The sequence below is a fragment of the Mugil cephalus genome, chromosome 14 (genome assembly GCF_022458985.1).
Source record: "Mugil cephalus isolate CIBA_MC_2020 chromosome 14, CIBA_Mcephalus_1.1, whole genome shotgun sequence".
Lineage (NCBI taxonomy): Eukaryota > Metazoa > Chordata > Actinopteri > Mugiliformes > Mugilidae > Mugil > Mugil cephalus.
In genome coordinates this window covers 1,491,374-1,498,783 of record NC_061783.1, presented here as the reverse complement: position 1 = coordinate 1,498,783, position 7,410 = coordinate 1,491,374, and the positions used below count along the sequence as shown (strand labels likewise).

Below are 7,410 nucleotides of genomic sequence, written 5' to 3'. Positions count from 1 at the left end.
ACAAGGCTTTCACTTAACACGGCTCCACTTTTACTGTTATTTCTGTGTGCCTCATCATGTAACATGGGAAGAGACACAGGCCTTTTCAGATACATACGGCTTTCTACCATTAATTCAAACTTTCTTTGTTTGTCTGCGAGGCATAAAGCTTATCGCAAATATATATTGTATCTATATGTTTGTGTGTTTTCTCAGTGGAGCGTGGTTTGAGTTATATTTAATTCATTCTGTTTACTTTTCTATCTGCTATCACTTATTTATACCTGAAGTGGTAATGAAGCATTATCACAGGGAAGCTGAGGTAAAAGAGAAACTGTTGTTAGGTCGCACATGTGATTGGCCAATGTCAGGGGTTAAGTGATGTGAAAGCAGTGGTCAGAAGATCCACTCAAAATCATAACCACAAAAACAGGAAGACTAATATGGATCTGCAACATTAAACTCACCCTCTGCTTTATATTTAGGTTCAGCAGATAAAGACTGAATGCTGAGCCACCTGCAAATTCTATTCAGACACAGATACACATCGTTCATACCGTGCACTATCCAGCTGTACAGTAACTCACCTTTCTGCAACAGGTAACTCCATGTTATTAATGTTAATGCACACTATTGCACCTTATTATCATTCCTATGTATATAATATATATTTACTTCTGTCTCCATTTCTTGTGCATTTGTTCATTTGCTAATTTTGTATATTTTGCTTTATTTCATTTATTTTACTGGAGGAGTGGTTCTCTAGAGTGTTTTTTATGTGTGTGTTTTACAGAGGTACTGTGAACAGTTTCCCTCGTGGATAAATAAAGTCTGTCTAAGTGTAAGTAAAGGTAGTGACTGAGGCCACACTGCAGCTACTCTGCGCCTATTTTCTACTCTGAAAGACACGTGTCTGACGTCGAATGGTTATTTTAAGGAAGCGCCTTTTTCTTTTGGTCGTTCATGTCTGTGTGAACAAAACCAACACAGTATTTTCTTTCAGAAAGATATTTGCATGATTGCCAGTGGTAGTGAATGAAAAGCAAAGCTCTCTGGGGGTTGCAGTCTTTGGAAATATGCCTATTTGTTTTCTTGAGCCTCATAGAGAAGCACCTGATTGTAAGCTTGTCATATTTAGATGACAAATTGTCCTGCTGTTCAAATATCAGCTATGACCATGCCAGGAAGAGTTTATCATCTTACTTTCCTCAAACTCACTCACATGACCTGATTGTAAAGGGGTACCAGGTCTTTTAGCCCTAAGTCTGACCTAAATCTGACACCAAAATAAACTGTGGTTAAGTGTTGTAGGGCAACATTTGGCCTTTAGGTCTGTTACTCTGTCCTATGGGTGGGCTGCCACATGCACTGGACTGGGCGAAAGATCCTCAGACAATAGACATTCAGTTGCCCCAAACACACACACAAACACACAAACACACACACACACACACACACACACACACACACACACACACACACACACACACACACACACACACACACACACAGTAAGAATGGCAGTTTATCCACAGCTCATTTAACCTTGCCCTTTTGTCCAGGCTGTGACCCTGATGTACGGTTTCCTAATGGGAGTTTTCACCAACCCACATTCAGGGAAAGACAGAGAAAAGCTAACACTCAGGTAAAAGGACATATAATATTTACCAAACATACATTCAGTGGCAAGTTTCATAGATGTGAGCTCATTTTTAGCTCATTGTTACTCAGCACAGTTTAGCGTTATTGTAAATATAAAGCCTGCCTCACTTGGGCTGCCTATGACCACAATTAATGTGAATTTCCTTCCTTTCTGCAGCAGAGTAGCAAAGATGCTCGCAGTCACCCACACAGTTTGCAAAAATACCCTGATGCACATCCCTGCTCACCATGATTCATTTTCACACTGTGTGGACAGAAAAAGTCATTCTGCTGCTAAAACAATGTCAAACACAATACAACTCTGCACACACACACACACACACACACAAACACACACAAACAGAGTAGTGCCCCCTTCTCTTATTGCCAGCATGGCAGTGGGAGATGTTATTCATGGGGGGAGGGGGTGTTGTGAGGACATGTATGGATGTGTGTGTGTGTGTGTGTGTGGTAGGGGGTCTTTGTGAGTGAGAGAGGTAGGAGGAGAAGGGGAGAGGGAGGGGGACATGGCGTTCTATTTCTCATAGACCAACAGCTGCTGTCTGCAGAGAGAGAGAGAGAGAGAGAGAGAGAGGAAGAGGGAGGGTTGTGTGGCGTGAGGCAGTGCGTGTGCTCAGTGTTTAGGTGAATCCACAGCCCTCTGGCTCACAAGGATAAAGGATCCTCACAGAGGAAGAGAGAGAAAAGCAGCAGCGCAGGACATTTTTTGCTTCTTTTTTTTAAAAAAGCATCCTCTGTGCGCATTCTTCTTGCTTCTTTCTCCCACAATCCACCAGCCTGTGTATATTGTTGCTTTTTTGCCCTCTCTTTTGTTCGCTACAACCATCACCTCGGCACAGAGAGAAGGCAGGAAGAGCAGAGTCAGTGGCATCATCCTCCCTTCCTGCACGCCCAGCCGGTAAGCTGACACGAGACTCTTCCTTTCAATTCTCACCATCGCTCCATCCACTCAGCACTGATAGCAGGGAGAGGTCCCACCCTGCACCTAAAAGCGAGGCTGCTAGCTAGAGAAGGATGCTAAGGAGGAAAGGCTGGTGGATGGATGTGGGTCAGAGCTGGTGGATGAATGCTAGTTAGTTTAGAGCCTTTGGCTGGAGGATGGTGCGTTCAGCCTGGACTGGATGTGAAGGACTAGTGGGTCAAGATCCCAGAGGCAGGGAGGGAGAATGGACATTATATTAAACCCTGTGGGGTTGGTCAGCTGAGGCTTGTCCTCTTTCACTGCAGTGCTCAGCCAGAGCGGCACGGTCACTGCCACAGTCACGGTCACATCTCCACACTCAAACACATCGGCAACACTGTGTATTAGCTGGAATCTTTCAAGAGAGTTAATGTGTATGAACACGATTTCAGTGAGCAACAACGGTTTGGTCACAAGACATGTGTGACCTAGAACCATAGCAGCACATGCATCATAAATCACACAGATGCAACGGAATGATGTTGCATCGGTGGAGCAACCACCTTTTCTGGGTCCATTATCTCACCTGCATTACAGCAGGGACTGACGGCATCAGTACAAAAGGCAGTTGTAAAGAGAGGTGGGTGTTTGAGGTGTGAGCGGGAGCAAACTGTTCCGGCAAACAAGCCTGCTAAAAACAATAGCCCCCAATTGCACCGCTCATCAGAAGGGGTGGGTGCATGCGACTGGAGTGGAAAAACAGGGAGGAGGGAAGGAAGGAGAGAGGGAGGGAGAAAAAAATGAATGGAGGGAAAAATGAATGAGGGAGAAGGCATTTCAGGAGTGCTTTCAAATTGGGGAGGAAAAAATGATTTGATGGAGGACAGGGTGTGCGTGAGGTTGTCAGACAGAGGTGGGGAGCAGAAAGGGTGAAGCTACGTATACCGTGCTACCATGTGACTCTGCAGGTCTTCTTTGTGTGAGGCAGGGAAGGGAGAATGAGAGAGAGAGGCTGTATACGGTGAGGTGGATGGAAAGAGAAAGCAGTGATGAAGGGCGTGAGTATAGAGACGGGTGGAGGGAACTGACAGAAGTGGTGTGTAACTGGAAGTTCTGATCTCTGTCTGTCCCTCCTCTAATCTACTGACTGATCATAATCCATGTCAGTAGATTAATAGAGGACCTGCTGACATGTTGACTTTCATGATGCAACATACACAATACAAAATCAATCATTTGATTTCCATGTAAATACAAATCATACATGACATGCATGTACATATGCACATGAAATGCAGGCACTGATGCATGTAATGGTTAATGTTATATGTGTATGTACTGTACACATGACACGAACTGTATCTTTATAATTATACAAACTACTATATGAATGTGTGTACATGTAGCGAGCGAGTGTGTTAATCAGTGTGTATGTGCATACAGGATTTTTCTCAAGCTGAGATGGAATGATAGCTGCTATGGTATTTACTCTGCTGTTGCTAGGACACTCCCTTTGAACATTTTAACCGAGCCTTGTCATTGGCTCGCTGCGATGATGCAAGATTCCCTCACCCCAAATCTTTCCTGAGCGCCCATAGAAACATGCCCGCCCGCGTTTCATCCACTCTCCTCTCTCCTTCTCTGTCACCCCTTTTGTCTCACTCAACCCCTCCTTCTCTCCCCTCTTTTTCTGTCAGTTAGAAGATCCTCCTTGTCCATCTTCTCTATTCTTTCCCGGGGTAACTTCATTAATTAATTCCCTCCATAATTCTCTCCTCCTATCAGTCTTCTCCATGCTCCCTGTCACTTCCTTCGCCCTCATCCAGTGGAAACGCTCACTGCAAAATGGTGTTGACAGCGTGTGCCGTTGTCCTCCAGCGCAGCACAATCGCTCTCTCCTGCTGTCTTGCGGAGGATTAGTGCTTTGTGTGTCTCACAGTGTCTCATTTCCTCTGTCCATATGAGGTGAGGCATCTTGTTAGGCTTCCGCACAATGTGTCAGGATTATCAGGTCTGACAGGAATGGGGTGGCGTGCAATACATTTCTCTTATTAAATCACCTTATGTATTTACACCCCCCTCAACAATATGTGCTCATACTGTAGAAATTTGGGTTACACGTTTATATATATCACATATATCACAGCAATTACCCAAAGTTCACCCCAAGCTCTTGTGTAGATTGTACACACTATGGAGCAGCCATTCAGCTTTGACGTGTCGGTTTAGACATGAGAGAATGGGAATAGAGGAATGGAGGATGGGGCTATGTGAGGTTAGCGATGAAATGAAAGTGTGGTGTAAAGGGAGGCAAGGCGACGATGATGCTTCTATTGTTTTTCTGAATTCATCACCATTTGTCATTTTCGAAGAATAGCTGTCAACACAGCACATCAGGTGTAGTGATGTGTAATGATCTCCAGCCTTCAGTGACTTAGACATAGCTGAGGTCTCTGCATATGCTGCACTGGCAGTCTGTGAATAAGGCTGATGAATGACACATAAAATGACATGTGTACAGCCACTCTGAACTGACACTATTCATGCCTGAAAAAGAAACATTTTGACAAAGATACCGCTAATAAGAGTATCCGAAGGGGCATTTTAAAGGCTAATACACGCAATGTATTAGGCTATGTTAGGATATGTTAAGACATAGACACATACCTAACCATAGCACATATCAACGCTTGTTAAAAATAGCAACACCGATTCCAAAGTGAATTAGTCAGATAGACTTTTCCTCGTTGCATTATGATGCCGTGTTGATATCCATGTTGCATTCAATCCTTCTATTAAAGAACAACATCATCCATATGCTTGTCCATGTGGCCCGACTGGTTTTCTTCAAATGCCCAACAATCCTTGTTTTATCTTCTAATCTGCTTGAATAGCTGACCCATCTGTCTGACAGAAACATCTGTCACTGAAGCATCTGTCACTCAACCTCTTGTGCTCGCAGTGAAAGTTCTTTTTGTTTTTAATTTGACTTCAGAGATAGAATCGGACTAACACTAAGTCCAGAGATGAAACTATTTAGGAATTTGACATGTGATCCGTCTCCACCTGGTAATCTTGCGGCTTTTAATCCAGCATTGTCAAGAATTAGGGATTACTTCCTTGGAGCAGAGATGATCCTGTTAAAGGGACACAGGGTGGAGAGAGGGTGCAGGGTGAGGATGGGTCTGGAAATCGGATGCTGGGGGCTTTGTCTATAACAGAAAGAGTATTCATTATAAGCGAATTGAGTCAAAGGGACCACTGGGGATACAAATCCTTGTGTTAAGACTTTCGGACAGTAGATTGACATTTTGGAAATATGCTTCTTTCAAAGACAGACATCCAAAGACAGATTAATTGGTTATGGGCAGATTCAAAAACAAACAACAGCTTAAAAATTACACAGATGTTTCAGTATTGACAAGGCTTAAGAACAGGGATGCCCAAGAGCTGAGAGTAAAACAATATATATATATATATACAGTATATATATATATAAAACACTACAAAGAAAAGTGGGATTTAAGGCTCAACCCAAAAATCTGGACTAACATGCTCTGAAATGAGGAATTTCTTAATTTAACACATCCATTAAGCAACACACTGAATCTGTGAGAACATAGACGGAGGAGGCAGAGAGATGTAATCCTCCACGACAAGGTAGCCATAATCTGATAACTCTTTGATACTGCCTAACTGTCAGTGTTCAACCCAATCTCATTGGATGGCTCTTTTCAATGCTACTGAAAAGTCTTATTAAACTCTGTTATCATCCTTGTTATGGATGTCCAGATGAAACTCTTTGAAATGTGTGTTATTAGATCGAAGAAGACAGATTTGAAGCCTCTAACTTGACCTGGCTTTGCACATCAAACTCTCTCTTTCTGTGGCTTCCAAAGAGAAGAGGGTGAATAACTGGATGAAATGGGATTACCTCAGATCTGCTCTCCAAGGACCTCTGGCTATACCGTGGCCCATCGTCTGTCGATGAGATCAATTATTCTCCACTAATATCAATAAATAGCCCAAAAGCTCAGCCACTGGGTCATATTTAAGATCAATGTCCCCAATTCAGTGGGAGGGTGAAGCCAGTTTAAACCGATGGGGCCTAAAGAGGGCAGAGTGGGAGGACAGGAAGTGACACTGTGTTGCAATTAGTGTGTAATAAGTGAGGGGACAAATTATCTACTTAGCCGTGGCTCCGGCTATCTCAATAAGTTCTGCTGGGTAATATAACCAAGTGTTTGGTTATGGAGTCTCAACATGAATACAGGGAGAGAAGAGAGCCATCTGAACACATGAGTAGATTTAGTTTAATAGCCTTTATGGGGAGTGAAAGGAGTTTGCTCACTATATCCATAATAATAGTATTCGTGGTATAGTATTTGTGTGTGTGTTCAGGTGGAGATTCTACTAGGTAAAAACTTACCACACACCTTATAGTATAGATAATAATACAGTTTTAGCTTTAAACTAACAATACTGTTTGTGTTTGCTAATAGCCATGTACTGAAGGAGTCAAATTATCGTACATCATGGGATTTTTGGAATTACTGATTGTACAGAGGGTGATATTATCATACAAATACGATAATTATTGTACATCTGGCAACGCTGAGTGCTTGCGCGAGCTTGATTTTACAGTAATGTGTTGTGATATCATAGTATTTTATGGTGAAAAATACAATAAATTGATATGTGCCAATATCTATTTCACAGTAATACACTGAATTACTTGCAATGTTAAAATACGCTAATTTATTGTGGAAAATCACAGTGCAATTTTTTGAAATCCTGGTAATATTTTACAGTGTGGAGTCAATAAGAAGTAAAAAAACACATTGGGTCCATCCAATCCAGAGAGGAGG

General features: G+C 42.6%; 1 protein-coding gene across 2 annotated transcripts in view; it reads left to right on the top strand.

Moving 5' to 3' along the window:
- Positions 1-2,208: 2,208 nt before the first annotated feature.
- Positions 2,209-7,410, top strand: part of fam49al (family with sequence similarity 49 member A, like) — a 29,487-nt gene continuing 24,285 nt past the window's right edge. The window contains exon 1 of one of the 2 annotated variants that reach the window (XM_047604956.1): positions 2,209-2,539. The gene's annotated coding sequence lies outside the window, so the exon portion shown is untranslated. The remainder of the gene's footprint in view (positions 2,540-7,410) is intronic. The other variant, XM_047604959.1, reaches the window with a different exon arrangement.